Below are 18,916 nucleotides of genomic sequence, written 5' to 3'. Positions count from 1 at the left end.
AACAAAGGAACCCCCCCCCCCCCCCCCCCCGCAGTCGGCAGCTGGGAAAGGGAGTTCCCTGGCCAGCAGCCGGAAGGAAGGCCCCGGCTGGAAGCCAGAAGGCCCCGATCGGCCCTGATCGCTGGCCAGGACTAGGGACCCTATCCGTGTACAAGTTTTGTGCACCGGGCCTCTAGTAAAGAAATATTTGTTGCCCCAAAAGGATTATACTGTTCTACTCCAACTAGCAGTTGGGGGCTGAATTGCCTTTACATTGTAGTGAGCTATTTTCTAGCCTACACAAACATATAAGCATGTTTTATTTTTCTATTACGTATATGTCTGGCTACAAAATATAGATATGAAAATCTCTCTACCTGTGCAAGTAAGGTGGATCATTGAGTCTTGGCCATACTTGGCTTCCTTGAGTAGCAAGGGTTCTCCTGTGGAAATAATACTAAAGTAGTTTCTATTACAATGTTTCTGATTTTTAAGGAGATAATGGATAGCTACATGTGGGATGACTGTGTGCTTGCTAGCTTGGTTGGGAAAAACAAGGGTCAAGGGGATCATTCTATGTAGTCCTGGTTCAGCCTTAGTCTTAGATAAGTATTGTGTTCCTGGGTCTCAGAGGTGAGGCTTTCTCATCAGTGATTCTACCTCATCCTGGATGATAGAGAATCTTTGATGATCTGAACCCAGGACTGTTTCCTGCTCCACCCACAGAGATAGTAGGTTTTTTCCCCTCATCTCATCCCTCAATTGTAGTTGGTTTTCAACTCTGCCCTGAGAGTGATAGGGTGTGCTTCCTTCCAATCCTTTAGCTGTTAGAGATTTTGTATCTTAGAGAAAATAGGGAAGAAGGACCTGGACAGGCTTTGTGAAGAGTGATTGTTATTCCCCTCATCCCCCCTTCACTTCTTCCAGGCCTGAACCACCAAGTAGAATGCTCCTTAGTCTCCCACCCCACCCTCCCTGCCACTGCGCCCAATCATTTTTTAATGCATGCCCATTGAGATCCAGAAAGAAGAGCCTGCAAGAGGATGCAGAACTCCCTTTGTATTTTTGTATCTCAGAATCCCAAGAGTTCTATGCTTTCGTGCTAGCCCACACTCTGCATTTTGCAATTTGTTGAACATTTTAGTTGAGTACTTCTTACCAGCTTATATATTATCTGCCATCTCCTACTCCAGTGCTCTGCCTAAGGTAAGCAAGTGCAGGCATCCTGTCTCTCCTTGAAAGTGCTTGTCTTTCCTTAGAATTCAGGCTAGTTTGTTGCCCTGAGATTTTTTTAAATTGTCTCTGATAGCTTTAAGAAATAATTTTGTAGATTATCTGTTATTGTTTTTCTTATCACTAGGGTAGAGTGAAACTTCCTGCATTATAAGAAGACATCAAAAGCCCAGTGAGTTGACACCAGAATTTTTAAAGATAAATAAATTTCTTCTATTTGCCTTTATTGGATATAATAGGTGAATGTTATCTACTAGAGGCCTGCTGCACGAATTCGTGCACAGGTGGGGTCCCTGTGGGTGGCCTGCAGGGATTGGGCCAAAACCTGTAGTCCAATGCCACCTTCAGCTCCTACCTGCCGCTCCTGCCCATCCCAGCCCCATTGTGCCCAATCAGTCCCGATCAAGAGAGGCTTGCGCTGCTCCAGTAGCACTCTCCAGCCATGAGCCCTGTGTCTGGCACCTTCCCAAGGGGAGTGGCCTACACGATTGGGCTGAAACCAGCTCTCTGACATCCCCCGAGGGGTCCCGGATTGCGAGAGGGCCCAGGCCACACTGAGGGACCCCATTGGTGCACGATCGGGCCAGGGAAGGACCACCGGAGGGCTCAAGGGTGTGCCCGGCCCATCTCGCTCAGCCCTAATCAGCAGCAATCTATCCTACCCCAGTGGTCAGTGCATATCATAGTGAGCGGTTGAGCAGCCTTAGCATATCATTAGCATATTACGCTTTGATTGGTTGTTCTGCCATTTGGTCTATTTGCATATTACCCTTTTATTATATAGGATAAAGAACTTCAGTGGTTTAGAATAGAAGCTTGGTTTTCTTGCCCCTCACTAGTAGTGTCTCCCCCTCTTTAGTGCCCTGAATTCTGGTTTTCATATGTTCCCCTGTATGCTCCTTATATGTTGTGTGTCCTTCCCTCTTCTGCCTACTGGCATTTTATATCCTTAAGGCCTAGTTATATCTATCATTCATATTTGTCTTTCCACACACTTCCCCCTAGCATACTGCCTGTGTGTAGCAGTAGGTTCATACATGTTTGCTAAACTCCAATTAAAGAAAGTTATTTAAGCCTTTTGGCCGGAACTTCCATCTTCCAGTAGTTTGTCAAAGGGAAAGAGGAGAGGCACTCACAATATGTTTTCTAGGCCTTTTAGAAAACACAGAGTTGTTCCTTTGGCCACATACATGAAAATCTACAAGAAAGGTGATATTGTGGACATCGAGGGAATGTGCACTGTTCAAAAAGGAATGCCCAAAATGTTACCATGGCAAAACTGGAAGAGTCTACAATATCACCCAGCATGCAGTTGGCATTATTGTGAACAAGCAAGTTAAGGGCAAGATTCTTGCTAAGAGAATGAATGTACGTATTGAGCATATTAAGCACTCTATGAGCCGAGATAGCTTCCTGAAACATGTGAAGGAAAATGATCGGAAAAAGAAGGAAGCCAAAAAGAAAGTAACCTGGGTTCAACTGAAGTGTCAGCCTGCTCCACCCAGAGAAACACACTTTGTGAGAACCAATGGAAAGGAGCCTGAGCTGCTGGAACCCATTCCCTATGAATTCATGGCATGATAAGTGGGAAAAAATAAAAAAGACCTCTGTGCTGATAAAAATGCATCTCTTAATTGAGTGGAAGTATGGTGTCCCTTCCCCCCAAAGCATAATTAAAGAAAACTTTGGAAGAAGGAGAAGGAGAAGGGAGAAGGGAGAAGAGAAGGAAGAAGGAAGAAGAGGAGGGGGAGGAGGAGCGGGAGGGGGAGGGGGAAGAGGCAGAGGAAGAGGAACGTTATTTAATCTAGTGACCTCAATTATAGATTATTAGACTACTGGGTCTTTAGAGTCATTTCATTCCCTGAGAGTTGAAATGTCATGAATTGGCCTTGACAAGCAAAGAAATGCTGACATTAATAGCTAATAATACATTAAAACAAAAGAAAAGAAAGCAAAACAAAAAAACACATTTCAATCTTCTCTGTGTGAGCCGTACATTTAGCAATTCACAATTGATTTTTTTGTAACTGAACCTTGAGACAATTCTCTCTCTGCTTGACTACACAGAAAACCATTTCTCATAAAAGAATCATCAACCCATAAAATAGTCATTATGATGCAAAGTGTGCATGAAATGTGCAATATAAGGAAATCAATCTAGAGGAAATTAAGAGAAAGAGCAGAGGACATCAAGAAACCTTCACTTTTGAATTCTCTTTTTTTTTTTTTTTTGCCTTTAAGCTCTCAATTCCCAGAGTAAAGGACAAGGAGAAACTTTTCTTGTTATATTATTCCAGTTGGCTTTTCTTAATATAATTTAAAAAAATTATTGAGACACACAAGTCTTGCTTATTGTCTAGATTTTTTTATTAGCCTACTTAGAATTAGAGAAAAGGCCAGAGAGAAGAAGAGAATACTATTCCCTTTCACTTGTCTAGCCCTTTATAGTTTACAAAACAGTTTCACATACATTATGTGTGAGATGTTTAGGACCTTTAGTTCCATTTTATACATAAAGTAACTGAAGCTCAGAACAGATACATGAGTGGCCCAAAGTCATGTAGTTAGTGAGAAATAGAGAGTCAGGTCATCTCTTCTAGCTTAACATTATAAATTGTGTCTTTCTAACTGCTCTGTTTTTTTTAGGATTCATATATATATTCAAGTTCTAAATGTATGAAATAGTTGGTGCCAAGGAAGAGATTATTGTGGGTAGGTAGGGCTAATGGGGATATAGCACTTTTACTTTTTCTTGGCCATTTCACTCTAAACCATGCCAACTCACTATACCAAAACATTTTTCCTAATGATATGTATGGAAAGGAGAGGAGATAAAAGGAAGGGATAAGGAGATGAGATTTTAAAAAAGAGAGAGAGAAAAGGGAATGAGAAACAGATAAATGTTGGGGTCCTGCCCCAGCAGGTCCAGGGGTTCCCAAAGGTGTGGACGGAGTCAGCGAAGAAGGAATGACACGGAGACAGCGTTCAGTTGATCAGCATAGCCAGGTTCTTTTTCTATTGTCCTGTTACATCTGTATTTATACCATTTGATCCTATAGGCATGCTTCTATAATCACATCATGGCATGTTTTGGGTAACCTTCTACAGTTCCTTGTTTCATTTCCATAGTTTCTTATCTGACCTTTGCCAAAAATCCTGTCTCTATCTAGTTCTGTTGATTTTAATCTTGTCTAGATTAATCTCTGTGTTCCATTATAAGGGCTATTCCAAGGTCACTATTCTATTGCTCTACTGATAAGCTACAAGGAAGTGACTGAAGGAGATTATCCTACCCAGTAAAGGTTATGTCCTCCCAGCCTCGCTGCTTGCCTTCCCTAGGACTGCCCTGTGTCGGTGGGTCTCCAGGGGTAGAGGCTTTGGTGCTATCCCTGGTGGGCAGACCCCTGGGGATGTGGGCCCAACAAGTCCCAAATTTATTGCTAACAGTCTTAGTCCAAGTTCTTCATAAGTAGTACATGGTATTTCTGTAACACTAGGGGGTTTTACTGATTTATTCTCTTCCTTAGTCCTGTTAATCCCTAACTCCAGGGAAAAATCCTCACCTGGGGAAACAACCAGGTGGTCCTGGTTAAAACACATAGCGCTAAGAGGGGGAGCAAACATATGCCATATATGCCAGGTCCTTTGAAACATAAGCTGTGTAGATGTTTCTTTCCTGCAGCGACTGTGTCAAGCAGCAAGGGTGGAATGGCTTCCTGCAGATAAAGATAGGAAACTCTATTTTTCTGTCTACTGTCAATATCAAGGCAATGACATTGACTGAGAGAACTTGGATTAGAACTCATATCTTGGGGAGCTTTGTTTATTGAAGCACCTTGTTTCTCACCTGAATGTATTATTTAGTTTATGGAAAACATAAGCATCTCCTCTTTGTGTGTGTGTGTGTGTGTGTGCGCGCGCGCGCGCGCATGTATGCGAGTTGTTCAAAAGCCCTCTATAAATGCTCAGAACTTTTAGGGGAAGTTTTGCTGTTCCTCCTCATTTAGCTGTGAGAATAAAATGGTTTGGCCTTCTGTAACTTGCTTATTGCATAATAACTTTTCAAAGAAGATTAATGACAAGGATATTTATGAAAATATCTCTGTGACTTTCATTTGTAACTATTCAGATGTCTGGCTTTTGCCATTTGTATTTAATTTACATTTTAAAACTTTTGTTTTGGAGCTCAGCCAGACTACAGATAGCCCAGCAGAGGGCCTTGAAACTGTGTAAACAAAGAAGTGGTCCAATGAATGTTATATGCATACAAGGGGCCCAGTGCATGAATTCGTGTACCTTGAAAGGAACTGTGGGCCTCAAGGCTGTGGTGGGCACAGGTGTGGGTCTCAGCCCATCCTCCGTGCCCCCTCCTTGCCTCTCCTGTTGCGGCCCCAGTCCCCTGTCTGCCAGCAGCCCCCCTCCCACCACCGCTGCTCCCGCCTGCTGACAGCGCCGGTGCTGTCAGTGGTGGGTGCAAGTTGTGGCTGCTGTCCTGATTGCTCCTCAGGAGCAGAGGGAGGTGGAGAAGCCCTGAGGGGCGATTGGGGCCGGCAGCTGCTCAAACCCCCTACTCAAACCCCCTAATGGCACTGAGTGATTAGGGCTGGTGACGGCAGCCCATGCAAATGGTGGCTCCGGCGCTGGCAGCGGGTGCGAGCAGGTCCAGCACCAGCAGCAGATGTGAGTGCCTGACAGGACCGCGGGGCACAGGAGCAAAGAATTTTCAGTAACCACCAGAGGCCCACCCCGATGACAGCGACTGGTGCCCTGCCTTGGTCTGGTGCCTCCCATTCACCTGCTCCACCATCCTGCCGCGGCCAACACCTGCCATGTTCCGCTCTCTGCCACCTGCTGCCGACGTCCCCCATGTTCCATGTGTGCTGCCTCGTGGTCAGCACATGTCATAGCAACCAGTTGTTTGGTTGTTCTGCTGTTTGGTCCATTTGCATATTAGGGTTTTATATATATAGATAGGAAACTTTTCAGCCCTTGTTCAAGAAAGTCAGCAGCTCTCTAGTGTCAAGTAGGGAGAAAAGCCTATCTTGTTGTCCCAACTTCTTTCTTCAGTTTCTTTCTTCAGTTGTACATTGTTAGAAATGATGCTGGGTTATATATATAGTCATATTGCCAATTCAGTCTTCCAGTGTAAATGAAAGAGGATTAGTTCTTCCAGTTTTGATAGTGGAGGCTACTATAGTTTGACAGCAGTCTTGCTGACATGGTATGTTCATGATAAATCATAAATTTTGTCATTTTAATCTCCCTTTTTGGTTTATCTCCTAATCTATTTCTCCCAGCTTCCTTAGAAGATAAGGTAAAGTAAAAGCATTACCAATCTGGCTTTGTCTAGGTCAGTGGTCGGCAAACTGCAGCTCCCGAGCCACATGTGGCTCTTTGGCCCCTTGAGTGTGGCTCTTCCACAAAATACTGACTTCTGCACATGGGCCATGAAGTTTCAATCGCATTGTACGTGCGCACCTGCACGTGGTATGTTGTGGTATCTTGTGGAAGAGCCACACTCAAGGGGCCAAAGAGCCGCATGTGGCTCGCGAGCTGCAGTTTGCCGACCACGGGTCTAGGTGCTTCTAATTACTTAGAACACATGGTTGTAGAGACAAGATCTCTAGAAATAATTGATCTGATCCCATATATAAACTCTCTTGGAAGTAGAAGTGAACTTATTTGCAGCACAATTAAATTAAAAATAAGTTTATTCTTTATCTTGGTAACCTCAAGAAGCCAGCATTCTAGCTTGGTTATAAGGAAGGTGAGTGTAAGATTAGAGAACTTTTTAAAGAAAGAATCCCTCAAAATGTGAATGAATCTGGGAAAGAAGACCCAACTTGCAGAAAGCCAGGGAGAAACTACAGAGAAAGGATTATTCCATATCAGAGAAGCTTGCTCTTTTCAGAAAGAGGAAAAGCAGAAGGATCTGAGAAGAGTCATTATTTTGTTATGTGACATATTTTCTTGAGGAATACCTTCCTGGCTTTATGCCAAACAAAAATAAAACACCTTCACTTTGTAAAAACCTGTGTAGTAGAAGTTTAAGGACAAGTGAAAAGAGGGAGGACTTTGACATATTCCAGAGAAAAATAGCAGCAACTATAGCATCACTAAAATTCCAGGCTTCCTTTGTTACACCAGGCTCCCTAAGGCTTAGGTAACTTCCCGTCTCTGTCATCAAACCCTTTTGGGGTTTCACTTCCAAAGATTTTATAAGGTACAGATTATATACTAGTAGTATTTCTCCTGATGTACCTCTGCCCTTCCAAACTCAACATGTATGGTTGACTGTTTGTCATATTGTTAACATCAATCTCTAAATCTAGACTATGTTAGTTCCAAATGTTTAATTTTAGTCATATTGCCAATTCAGTTGACATAGATTCACAATAAATCCTAGTTTTAGAGTAATTTCTAGTGTTCTTTCTGGTTCATCTGCTAATTAAACAGCTATTTCTCTCAGTTCTCTTGGAAGACAAGATAGGGGAAAGTAAGTATCTACCTGGTTTTGTCTAGGAAGGTTATTTAACTTCTCTGAGATTTCTCACCTATAAAATGACAATAAGATATTCACTTTGCAGGCTTTTCAGGAGGATTAAAGGAATAACTCTAACTCATATAGCATAATACCTAGGTCCTAGTAAGCACTGGAGTCCACCAATTTGTTTCAGATAGTTACTTCTTCTAAAGTTGCTAGAACTGTTTTTATTCTTTCCTCATCACTTCTAAACTGTATTTCTCAGTTATGTAAGGGCTTGGGACATCTGTTGAACAATGCAAATAGACATGGAATGTACGGTCCACTGCCATATGGGATAATTTGTGCGGTACAGAAAGGCTTTTCTATCAGGAAACTTCTCTACCATTAGGTGTATAAAATGAATTCTTCTTGCAAAAGTGATTTAATTGGTATATTTGAATTCATATGTCATATAAGAACAAATATTTTTGAATTCAGTTTTCTTTTTACTTTTTAAAGCTAACTTATAGCTAATTATCACTTCTTATATATTTACTCATATATTGAGAAAGAACAATGAGTCTTCCCAATTTTCAAGTTCTCATATTTCCTCTCTCTTTAGACTATCTCATGGCTATATTAAAGCCTTGACTTTCATTTCCAAGCCTTTGGTGAATCTGTTCCTTAACTTCCTGGTGATGAATCCAGTACTTTTCTACCTTGGTAGATTTATGAATTAATTTATATTTTTGACCTATTCAGCCAGCTAGGTTTCTTGAATGGTTCATCCTGAACTTTGTATTGCCTTATGCAAGCAGAAGAATGGTTGTCAGATATTTCAAATCTTAGCTTACTATTTTGCTCATTTACTCTGATTCTGTGTAATAATGGTGCTAACTTATACTAGCTTAGGTACAGAATACTTTCATATATATCTAGTATTATCCTGTATACATGTATGAGTATATGTATTTATGTATATGTGTGTATACAAAGTATATGAATATTAATTATGCAGCCCATGGTGAAACTTAATTAACAGAGAGAGAAACCCACATTATATACTGGAGTGTTGATATTGGACAGTTCACTTAACCTATTTGGGCTTCAGTTTCATCATTTATAAGTGTAGATAATAATTCCCTTCCCTGTGTGAGATTTTCTTTATAAAGTGCTATAAAATTATAATGGATTATTTTTCATCTTCCCCATTGGATTGTGAGCCTTGAAATGGCAGAGAGCAAATCTGATTCACTTGTGTAAACCCAATGGACTTGGAATATAGCAGGCACTCAACAATGTCTTGTGAGAGGAAGGAAAAGAGAGAGTAAAGAGGGGAGGGAAGGTCAATAAAGAGAAGGACAGAAGGAAACACAGTTAAGAGGAAAGGGGGAGGGTGGAGGAAAAATCTTCAGTGCATTTGGTACTTTCTCATCTTAGTTGAGTTTAGCAGGAGAGATTGTGTTGCAGCTAAAGGAATGCTAACAGCTTCACTTTCCTGCCATTGTCCAGGGACACTCTCCTATTTCTATGGCCTCTGAAATGTATGTTCCATTCCTTCTATCCATAAGATTAATTCTGGCCCATCTGTTTTGGTTCAGTGATAAAAAATTACCAGAACACAGGCAGTAAGTAAATAATCCTTTTTTTACAATGGACCTGGCTTTTATGAGTTTCTAGCTTTGATCTGATTCTCTTTTTTCTCTAACTTTGCTGCTCTTTGGCCTTTCTTAGTTTTTAGTGTCTTTGCTCACCTCCTGCTAAGCCTAATTTCTTTTTTACTCTCAAATCCTGAATTAGCTTCATTGGCTATGGACAAGCCTGCTTCATCTTAGCCTTAATCATTTTAAGATTATTTCTCAACTGAATTATTTTATGAATGATATGCACAGAAAACATCTAGCTGGTGTATACGGGCTTGTTAACATTTCAAAAACTGATATGCTAATTCTTATTTTTCTCTTACCCCAGTTGAGCCATCAAATTGTAATGGAAAACTCAAGGCTGATCCCTATTACCCACCAATAATAGTGCAGTGACCATACAGCCTGGATATTAGAATAAAGTACTAATTAAGGAAATTCTGTTAAGTAGACAGACCTAGTATTCTGATATTAGTCTAGCAAAATATGGTCACATAGACAGGACATAAACTGGTCTACAGAATAGATTACACATCATATGTAGAGAGATTAATACTTCATTCCCTACAGCAGAGTTGGCAAAGACTTGATGTGTATGTCACTGCTACCACTTTTCATCCCTTACACATAGCAGACAACAATAAATATCACAATTCTTTTTTCCCACTGAAGTTACAGTTTGCCTAAGAATCCAGGAATATAGTCCCAATCCGAGCAAACTGGCATATGTAGTGAAATCCAATAGCCATGCTTGGAGTAGTGGTTAAAACCACAAGCTTTAGTGCTTAGGCAATTGAGTTCAATCTTAACTCAGACATTTGCTATATGGGTACTCTTTTGGCCTCAGTTCCCTCAATGTGGATAATAAAAATGCCCCCTGGTGTTGTTATAAGTATTAAATGAGGTATTATGAAGTACTTCACAAATGCTGAACACATAACCAGTGTTCAATAAATGGTAGCTGCTGTTACAATTAGAATTTGAAGAGTTATCAAATACATTGAGGTTGGTAGGATGACCCATCTTGAACTGAAAGACAAGGGGAGATCGATTTTACTCTTAATACAACTTCTACATAGCTCTGGGAAACCTCTTAATAATTTGGAGTTTGTGTTTCCTGTCAGATGTTGTTATTGAATCTGAACATGGACGGTGAATTGAAGATATGACTGTACCAGACTGGCAAGAATATGCTTGGGCTAACCACAGTGATCAGTATTCTTCTTCTGTATTTTATACTTAAAATCTCTCTAGGCTGCTTTGTGTTTGTAGATACACATTCTCTAACTTGCGTATAATATTATGGAATTAATTTCTCACACTCATCAGCGTGAACTCTGTCATTCATAACAATGTGCCATTATAGCAGTTTGGCAGCTGCATGAGGGAAGCGTATTTTAAAGCAGCACTTATTTGTTGTTTTAATCTGTTTCTTTGCTTGTTGGTTTGAGCTTTAGTAACTTTTTGATTTCCCAGATTCTACTGAAAGTTTTTTCCTTAATGAAGATGTTTGGAATTGTGCATCAGTTATTCCAGAGATATCTCCAACAGATGCTGCCCCATTCATGGGTTTCTTAGACAACAAGGAAAAAATGTGTGCAGGAGATATGTAGCAAGGCATGTCTCCAGGCTCATCATTTTCACATATAGCTTTGTGCTGTATTTCCAGGTTCCTTTTCATCTAATCACAAATTTCATAACCAAGATCATAATAAGAAATAAATATAATCAACTGTAGGAAGTAGCAAAGCATACTTAAACTATCTAGAAGCCTTGGATTCTGGTCCCAGATCTGGTCCTAACTAGATGTCTGACCTTTTTTGTTTAAAAATCAATCACACTGGGCCTTAATATCTTTGTCTCTTATATGAAAATATAGGCCCACATTAGTGATTCTTGGTGACTTGGGGTAGCCTCTGGGGCATTTGAGAATGCAGTGGAAGGTCATAAGAAAAAGTATATTCTCCTTGGTTGGTAGAATATGTATTAAAAAAATTCAAAAGCAAAACTTTTCAGGTATCTCACACCTCTTCTACATTTATTTGCCATGTAAGGGATGCCAGAATCTGTTGAAATTGGCATGTTCACATATGATCTCACTGATATGTGGAATCTAATGAACAAAATAAACTGAAGAACAAAATAGAAATAGAGGCATGAATACATGGAACAGACTGACAGTTGTCAGAGAGGAAACAAGAGAGGGGGGGATGGATGAAAGAAGGTGAAGGAATTAGCCAAAGAACATATAGGCATAACCCATAGAAACAGAGAACAGTATGGTGATGGCTAGAGGGAAGAGGGAACAGGAGCTGGGTGGAGGTGGGCAAAGGAGGGGGAACAAGAGGGACACATGTAATAGTGTCAACAATAAAAAACACACGTTATCTTTGTCTTAAAATATTGGCATGTTCAAATGTGAATATAACACAATTTCTAGTCTCTAGGAGCTAGTTAATAGACAGTGATAACCTTTTATCCTTTCTAGTCTCTGCTCCTTGAACTCTTAAATTTTTTAAATTATTTCTTGTTAATTTTACGTTATCATTTTTAGGTAATGATAGGCAGCATACTACTGCCATTTCAAAGTTTTTCAAGAACATCCCTTAAAACTAGGCTTTATGTTTTCTATTTCAAAACTCCAAAACATGAATCTGAAAATAAAATAGCAGTCACACCTTTAAATTTCTAATGACAAAGAATGTTATATTTAAAAGGGGTAGAAAGTCTTAATTCACAATTTCTTAGTATAACTATGAAAAGAAAATTTAAAATGATTCATGTGTGCCCATGGTCAACAAAGTCATTAGGTTTAATTTTCTTCATAGTCAAATAATTGCGTTGGATTAAAAAAGAACATTTTTTCTTTTTAAAGCACTTTCAAATAAGTAGATTTGTATAGTCATCCTAAGAGGTAGGCATCCAGGGATTATCCAAGGCCACCCATAACTTCAACTTTTACTCGCTTTTTAAAAAACAAAAACAAAAAACTTTTATTGATTTCAGAGGGGAAGGGAGAAGGAGCGAGAAATAGAAATATCAATGATGAGAGAGAATCATTGATTGGCTGCCTCCTGCACACTCCACTTTGGGGATCCAGCCCACAATTCAGGCATGTACCTTGACTGGGAATAGAACCGTGACCTTCTGGTTCATAGGTTAATGCTCAACAACTGAGCCACACCAGCCTGGCTGATTTGCTTCTTTTTAAAAATTCTCAGAAGATAATACAGGCTTTTTAACCCAGCTTGTTTTCTTGTTAAGCTGTATAAAGACAAAATACAAAATTCCACTAATAAGTTTATAATGATATATTTCTCTGCAGAATCAGCCATAACAACACCCCATGCTGTAAAGGGAATCTGTAAAGTTATCTTGCTTGATAGGAAACAGAAATCCCATACACATGCCAGGACCAAGGCCCCTTATTTTGCATCTGTTCAAGGGGGAAATACTTGGAATGGAAAGGCATTCCTATTGGTTGGGATACACAACTACTGGTAGTTAAAATCTCTGATTCCTTTACTGAGCAGTCCCATGACACTCAGTAGGAGCTTATGCACTAAAGACTTCAGCTGCCTTTAGCCTGAAAATGACCCATTTCCCAACTTTGTGTTAGTCCACGACACACCTGTGCACTGGCCAGGACACACTGGAGAGTAGACGGGAAGTCCCTTGTCCAGCCTGCTTGCAACCACATCAGAGACACACACCAGGTGTGACTGGAAAGTAATGAGGCTCACTCAGAAACAAAACATGACAACTGGACCAAGAACAGGATTTATGCATCCAATTGAGGACTGTTCCTCAAAGTGGTCACCATGGAAAACATAAAATGTTGCCATTGCTCATAAGACTTTTAGAATATCTCCTTGAGGAAGGCCTTTAGAGACTATGATCTTCTCACGAAATTTGTTCATTTCTTTATACTCATGTGTTGGTCTTTCAACCAAAACTTTGTGATTTGCTATATAGATCTGGTGCTCAGAAGAGAGGCCTACACAAGTGGTAAATATCACCAGAGATACCATAATTGCCAACAACCACTTGTAAGAAGCAGGAAAAGATGAGAAACTGATGGTGAAAGTCATCTTTAAGCTACTTAGTCATTCTGCAGCACTGCAGCGTTGATTTGAGTGTAGTGAGAGGAGTAATGAGCTCTCCTGCCCTGACCCCATGCTCCTAACTTTGACAAATTACTTTTTCTTTCCCTTTCTCCAAGTCTTCCTCATTCCTGCCTAGCTCTGAGGCATCTCTCTTGTTCCTAACCCTCCTTTACCACCTTTTCCCTTCCAGCTACAACTTTAGGAATACCTCCATTTCATTTGTGCCACACTTGGCTATGTCTTCACCCAGGAAATTAAAATCTTAAATGGCATTTAAAAACTGCCTTACCTTGCATATAATATAAATGATGTTCTTGATTGAATACAACTTTAACTTGCTAATGGTGGAGGAGTGTACTGGAAGGAGGTTGGGTTTTTCAGTCAGAAGGCCAGGGTTAGAATCTTTGTGTTTTCACATTATGTTATCACTCTGACTTCTCATCAATACCATGCGAATATTAATACCTATTTTTCAGGATTTTTTGTTCAGATTAAATATTAGAAATATATATGTAACATAAATGCTGATGTTCTCAAAGGCTAAGTGACTTTCCCAAGGTCACATGGCTGATTGATGTCTTGGTATGTTGAATCTGTGATTACAGCTAATCCATGCTTTTGACCTTTTAATTCATAATATTTCTCTTTGCTTCTGAAACTTTCCTGTGTACCGGAAAAAACTTGACAAAGGTCTAAATTCTTTAATCTACTGTCTAGTTCTACATCAATTATTGTTGAATATATTGATACCATTTAAATAATTATCAAGCCACACCAGAATATGAATAGCTTAATATCATAAATTCAAGTGTAGCCCATGGTTCCAAAAGATAAGCCGTTCTAAATGCAGATTCTTGCAGTCTGGAAACTGATCATTTCATACATACTCATTTGTTATTTTTTTAAAATATATTTTATTGACTTCAGAGAGGAAGGGAGAGGGAGAGAGAGATAGAAATATCTATGAGAGAAAATCATTAATCAGCTGCCTCCTGCCCGCCCCCTACTGGGGATCAAGCTCACAACCCGGGCCTTTGCCCTGACTGGGAATTGAACTGTGACCTCCTGGTTCATAGGTCAATGCTCAACCATTAGGCCACACTGGCTGGGCATAGTTAATTTTTCTTTTTCCCAACCATTTTTTCCTCTGCATTTTATGACTCAGTTGATGATGCTATCCTCCTCTGAGCTACTCAGGCTTACAAATTTGGAGTAATCTCTGAAACCTATTTTTCTTTTGTCTCTTCCCCAATCCAATCCATTTTCAAGCCCTGTAGAGTCTCTCTTTGCCCTTCTATTCCCTATTGCCACTGTCATCACCTTTGCCCAAGCTCATATTATCTTTCTCTTATAATATTGAAGAAGCTACCAACTGCTATCTCTGTTTTTAGTCTATCAGCTCTCCCATCTCTTTTCAATGTGCTGTCAGATTTATTCTCCCTTCATACTTTCATACTTCATGGCACACCTCTGCTCAGAACTTTTTAACATCTAAGGATAAAGTTCTAAATCAATAGTTTGCTTTTTTAGACCTCCCATCTGCTCCTGCCCATTTCAACCATATTTTTAACTTTTCTTCTTTACTCATTATATATAATTCAGCCAGCTGAACTCACTTTTTCTTGTAAATGTTTTTCTGCCCTATCCCAATAGTCAGGAAGTTATCTTAATTAAAGAATAATTTGTTTACTGGAATAAACAATGGCATGAAATAAGTCAACTTGAGTTTAAGTTCACAAGCTGTAGGATCTTGGACAAGTCACTGAATTTCTCCAAGTTTCAGTGTCTTTATGCGCAAAAAATGAAATCCAAATGAAGACTCATAATATTTAAATGAGAATATATTTTTAAAATGTGACAGTATATTTTTAAGATGCATTGTGAAGTATTTTTAAATGTTATTAGTTCCTCCCATATCTGATTCTCAAAGATGATCTTAAATGCCATGCTTGGAAATTTTAATTTAACATCATCACCTTTTCTTCCAACTGAAAATAAGTCCTCCCTTTTTTGAACCAAGTAGCACTTTCACTATAATATACTTGGGTTATCTTTAATGTATACCTTTTATTATAATTAGTATGTGTATGTTCTATCTCTTCTAAATTGTAAGGATCTGGAGGACTGGGTTCCAGATTATTTCATCTTGGCATGCACCTTCTATTTAGGACCTATGATGGTATCTTGAACATTGTGGATGTTCTGTTATACTTAATAGATGAATGATGAATTTGAATCAATGATTATAAAAGTATTACTCACCTGTTTATAATCTATTTCTTTTTCCAATTTTCATCTCATCTTTCAAGAATAGAGTGATGGTGATCTTTGGGGAAGGGTTTTATTCTGTTAAGAGTTGCAGCCGTGGGCAAACTACGGCCTGCGGGCCGGATCTGGCCCGTTTGAATTGAATAAAACTAAAAAAAAAAAAGGCCATACCCTTTTATGTAATGATGTTTTACTTTGAATTTATATTAGTTCACACAAACACTCCATCCATGCTTTTGTTCCAGCCCTCCAGTCTAGTTTAAGAACCCATTGTGGCCCTCGAGTCAAAAAGTTTGCCCACCCCTGGTTTAGAGCCTTATAACTGATATCAAATGCAGCAGCAGTGCTATGTGAGTTTACTTGCCAGACATCAATAACATGAGAAAATGATCTCTCCTAACTTCTGCATTCAAATTGTCAGTCTTAATGTTGCATGGCCTTAGTTTGGCCTTTAATTTACAAAGTTTCTGTATTTTAATTATGTCTATATGAATGAAATGAGTGTTCTTTATATGGCTCATTACCTACATTAGTAACGACATACTCTAGTAAAATGTGAATAATATTTTTCTTGCCTATTTCTAGAACTGATCTATTACAGTTTTATTAACTTCTCTAGATAGTTTATGAATTTTAAATATATACTAGATCATAAATTTCCAAACTCTTGTAGCTGGGTGAAGACTGTTTCTAGGATCCACAGATATGCCCTTTGGGAGGAGATTGTTAGGAGATCTCTGCCTCATAGAAAGTCAGCTAAGGGCTTAGGAAGCCAGTAAGGAATGTACACCTTCCCACAGTTTTAATAATTATTTGAACACCTAGATCTGTGCTAGTTGCTATGAGAAAATAAAAATGCATTAGACAGACTGCATATATGATGCTGGTTTCATAAGATTATGATGGAACTGAAAAATTCCTATTGCCTAGTGACATCATTGTCCTTGCAATGTCATAGCATAATGTATTACACATGTGTTTGTCGTGATGCTGGTCTAAAATCTACTGCACTGCCAGACATATAAAAGTACATACAATTATGTATACTACATAATACTTGATAATTATAATAAATGCCTGTTACTGGTTTGTGTATTTACTATACTATACTTTTTGTTATTATTTTAGAGTGTACTCATAAAAATATTTGCTGTAAAACAGTATGTTGTGTTACTCTAGCAGCAGCCTCACACATCTCCTGTTTACCATGTCTCTTGATTGCATCATTCCTCTTGAGCTTAATTTAATGGTGTTGTTTTATAAATTTAGTCTAGCCGAAGTGTAAAGTGTCTGTAAAGTCTACAGTAATGTCTTAGGCCTTCACATTCACTCACAACTCACTGATTCACCCAGAGAAACTTCCAGTCCTGCAAACTCCATTCATGGTAGATGCCCTTTACGGGTATATCATTTAAAAAAATCTTTTACACTGTATTTTACTGTACATTTTCTATGTTTAAATATTCAAATATCTACCATTGTGTTATAATTGCTTACAATTGTATTCAGTACAGTAACATGTTGTACAGGATTTTGGCCTAGGAGCAATAGACTATTATCATATAGGCTACCAGTGATGGCGAACTTATGACATGCGTGTCAGAGGTGACACACGAACTCATTTTTTTGGTTGATTTTTCTTTGTTAAATGGCATTTAAATATATAAAATAAATATCAAAAATATAAGTCTTTGTTTTACTATGGTTGCAAATATCAACAAATTTCTATATGTGACACGGCACCAGAGTTGAGTTCGAGTTTTTCAAAATGCTGACATGTCGAGCTCAAAAGGTTCGCCATCACTGAGCTAAACCATCTAGGTTTGTGTAAGTACATTCTATGATGCTTGTACAATGACAAAGTCACCTAACAACACATTTCTCAGAATGTATCCTCATTGTTAAGTGGTGCTTGACTGTACCCCATTTTCAAAAAAGGTTTATTTATTTGTAAAATCTATCTTTATTGTTGAAAGTATCAAAGATGTCCCCTTTGTTTTTTTTTTCTCATTGACCCTCTTCACTCCCCCCTGCACCCATCTCTCCCAAGTCTTTGACCAATATTGTCTGTGTCCATGGGCTATGCATATAAGCTCCCCAGTTAATGTTCTTTCCCCTACCCCCTCACCCCACCTTCCCTCTGAAATTCATCAGTCTGTTCCATGATTATATGTCTCTGGATATATTTTGTCCATTAGTTTATTTTGTTCATTAGATTCCACATATGAGTGAAATCATGTAATACTTGCCTTTCTCTGAATGGCTTATTTCACTTAGCATAACACTCTCCAGGACCATCCATGCAAAAATGGTTTTAGATTCTTAAAAAAAAAAGTATGAGAATCCATGATTAGAGAGTTACAGACACAAGAACTTGAGAGGCAGATAGCTAGCATCTAATCTTCTTTTAAATATGTAGTTGAAAAGTTATCTTTTCAAGTTATAACACATCCATCAGTATACATTATGGGTAAGCAGATATACTTTCCATTCATTCCTGCACTGGAAAGGCAGTGGCATGGAAACTTACCATTATTAATTCTAATTATTAATTTTAATATGGACTCTTTAAGACTTGATATGTTATTATAAAGTAAAAACCTTTATAAACCACCACTGAGGTCAAGACTTAAAACTTAGCTACCCCAAATCCCTCCAGTGTACTTCATTCCAATTAACCCCATCCTTCTCTCTGAAGTAACTAATATAGCAATCAATTTCTTGTGTTTCTGTATATTTTTATTACTCAAATGTGTATCCTGAACACTATAGTTTAGTTTTTCCCATTTAAAAAAAAGTTTATGGTTTTGAAGTCTCTTTATTAAGTTCTTTCTTCGTTCTTTTCTTTTCCTTCTAGTTTGCGTGTCTAAGAATCCAGGGCATTTGATCTGTAGTTTCCCACAGTCTGAGTTGTGCTGATTACATACTTATGTCTCAGTTCAACATGTTCCTCTGTCCTCTGTATTTTCTGAAAATTAGCAACTGCATCCAGAGGCTTGATCAGACTCAGGTTTGATCTCTTTGGCAAGACCAACAGTTCTCAAACATTTTAATTTCAGGATTTCCTTAAAAATTTTTTAAAGGGCCCCCAAAAGCTTTTGTTTATTTGAGTCATGTTTGTCTATATTTTTCATATTAGGAATTAAAATTGAGAAATTTAAAAATATTTATGTAATAATTTATTAAAAGTAAACATTAATAAACTCATTACATGTTAACAT

At 38.6% G+C, this 18,916-nt stretch overlaps 1 protein-coding gene and 1 pseudogene across 1 annotated transcript in view; both read left to right on the top strand.

The window, feature by feature from the left end:
* The window catches only part of HPSE2 (heparanase 2 (inactive)), a 533,452-nt gene that overhangs the window by 266,895 nt on the left and 247,641 nt on the right, over positions 1 to 18,916 (top strand). The gene's annotated exons all lie outside the window — the stretch shown is intronic.
* On the top strand, positions 2,328 to 2,846 carry LOC132214552 (large ribosomal subunit protein eL21-like; annotated as a pseudogene).

Source organism: Myotis daubentonii, chromosome 13 (assembly GCF_963259705.1).
Source record: "Myotis daubentonii chromosome 13, mMyoDau2.1, whole genome shotgun sequence".
Lineage (NCBI taxonomy): Eukaryota > Metazoa > Chordata > Mammalia > Chiroptera > Vespertilionidae > Myotis > Myotis daubentonii.
Note: the sequence above shows the minus strand (reverse complement) of the source record. Positions and strands in the feature narration are given on the sequence as shown.